General features: G+C 29.9%; 1 protein-coding gene across 27 annotated transcripts in view; it reads right to left on the minus strand.

The window, feature by feature from the left end:
- Mef2 (myocyte enhancer factor 2) overlaps window positions 1-2500 on the minus strand; it is a 790604-nt gene that overhangs the window by 103884 nt on the left and 684220 nt on the right. The gene's annotated exons all lie outside the window — the stretch shown is intronic.

A 2500-nucleotide genomic window follows, 5' to 3' on the forward strand; every position in this document is an offset into this window, starting at 1 on the left:
GAGAGAGAGAGAGAGAGAGAGAGAGAGAGAGAGAGAGAGATTTCACTCAAGGTGAAAAATTAAATTACATAAATACAAAAACCTAGAGAGAGAGAGAGAGAGAGAGAGAGAGAGAGAGAGAGAGAGAGAGAGAGAGAGAGAGAGAGAGAGATATAATGGTTTCACTCAAGGTGAAAATAAATCGACATAAATAAATGCAAAAACCAATTAGTACAATCATTTTACAAAAACATTCCTTTGGGTACCATAACAAAAAAAAGAAGCAAAATATAAACATATTTAAAGGAATAAAAAAAAAATTAAAAAAAGAAATCAAATATCAAGATAACTCTCAACAAGGAGAAAATATATTTCACACAACGAAAGAACCAGCAACCCAGCTTAAACAAAAGATCAGCCCGATAATAAGGTCGGATCGCGTGTAAATACACATAGCTTCTATGGCAATGATTGACAAACATCTTCCCTTTTTGTCGGCAAATAACTCTTCCTTCGCCTGTATGAAAAATAAACAGGAGACGCGGGAAAGGAATGAGTAATTAGAAAAGATTGGATCTGTAATAATCAGCAAATACATTTTCTTTATATATATATATATATATATATATATATATATATATATATATATATATATATATATATATATATATATATTTATATATATATATATTTATATATATATATATATATATATATATATATATATATATATATATATATATATATATATATATATATATATATATATATATATATATATATATATATATATTTACACACACACACACACACATATATATGGGAGAGAGAGAGAGAGAGAGAGAGAGAGAGAGAGAGGGGGTATTCCCTAAGTCTAATGGAAACATATATAACAAACAAATAAACAGTAATGTAAAACAAATAAAATAAAAAAATGGAATGAAATAAAAATAAATTAAAGAAAATACAAATAAACCTAACAAGGAAGAATAGCCAGTATATACTGAATATGAGAGAGAGAGAGAGAGAGAGAGAGAGAGAGAGCCAGCGCAGCCAACCCTGTGATTAAAAAAGGCCTCTTATATTACTAGAGCAAACTGGGAATCATCATTTCCCTTTAAGCTTATTAGGCTAATGATAGCGATTTCTAAGACGTACGAAAGACTGATTATCGTCCCCGGCAGAGAAAATTAAAGACTTAAAAACTTCAGTCTGGAAACGAGATGGAAATTAGCATGATTTCGAACCAAAACTAAAAAAAAGAAAAAAAAATTGTCTAATAATGAAAAAAGGACCTAATCTTGGATTTAGATATAAGAAAATATTGATAACAAATATTTTCCTTTTTTATAGACTTGTCTAAACATGCAGAGAGAGAGAGAGAGAGAGAGAGAGAGAGAGAGAGAGAGAGAGAGAGAGAGAGAGAGAGAGAGAGAGAGAGAAGGTTGAATTTAATCATGCATTAATGGTAAAATATTCAGAAATTCATTTACAAGTATTCTACATATCTGAAACCTAATCTTGGATTTAGATATAAGAAAAATATTGAAAACAAATATTTTTCTTTTTTTGCTGATTCATCTAAACACGCAGGGAGAGGGAAGGTTGAATTTAATAATGCAGTAAAGGTAAAATATTTAAAAATGCATTTACATGTATGTATGTATGAATGTATATCAGTGTATGTGTATAAGGGAATATGCTGTTACATCCAGTACAGAGCTTCGCTTATTAACAGAATTAATAGATTACGTTTTGACATATCCATCAATTTTGGGGGTAAAAATAATTATTAAAATCGATAAAACTAGTCCTTTAACAGATAAGTCTTCGCTCAAAGAGAGAGAGAGAGAGAGAGAGAGAGAGAGAGAGAGAGAGAGAGAGAGAGAGAGAGAGAGAGAGAGAGAGAGAGAGTTGAACGTAATGACAGAGCAAGTGAAACTAATAAAAAACTAAAAATGGTAAATTACTTTTTGTAGGAAATAGAGCGAAATTCTGAGACATTGTAGTCAGTGGAAAAATGAACTCTTCAAAAAATGGAGGTCGGTGGAAAAAACACCGCCTATCAATCACTTGCAAGTGTATGAATGGACCCTTTATAACCCTTTCTTTGCCACTGGTTGAAAGTAAGTGGTGAATGAACTTCAGTGGAAGAAAACATTTCCAAGAATGAAAAAATATTTGGCCGTAATTACAACGTTTACTCGGTTTCTACTACTGCAATTTCCAAAAATTAATACGTCAACGGATTTTATATATCTTTTTTTATATAAAGGGAATCTAAGTTTATTACTCAAAAATGATTCATAATAACAACCTTTACTCAATTTCTACTACTGCAATTTCCAAAAATTAATACGTCAATGGATTTTATATTCTTATATAAAAAAAAGATCAAATCAAAGTTGATTGCTCAAAAATGATTCATAAATTACAACCTTTGCTCAATTTCTACTGCTGTAATTTTCCACGAGCAATATGTCTATGGATTTTATATTTTTTATATATAAAAAGAGTTGAT

The sequence above is a fragment of the Macrobrachium rosenbergii genome, chromosome 7, assembly GCF_040412425.1.
Source record: "Macrobrachium rosenbergii isolate ZJJX-2024 chromosome 7, ASM4041242v1, whole genome shotgun sequence".
Classification (NCBI taxonomy): Eukaryota; Metazoa; Arthropoda; class Malacostraca; order Decapoda; family Palaemonidae; genus Macrobrachium; species Macrobrachium rosenbergii.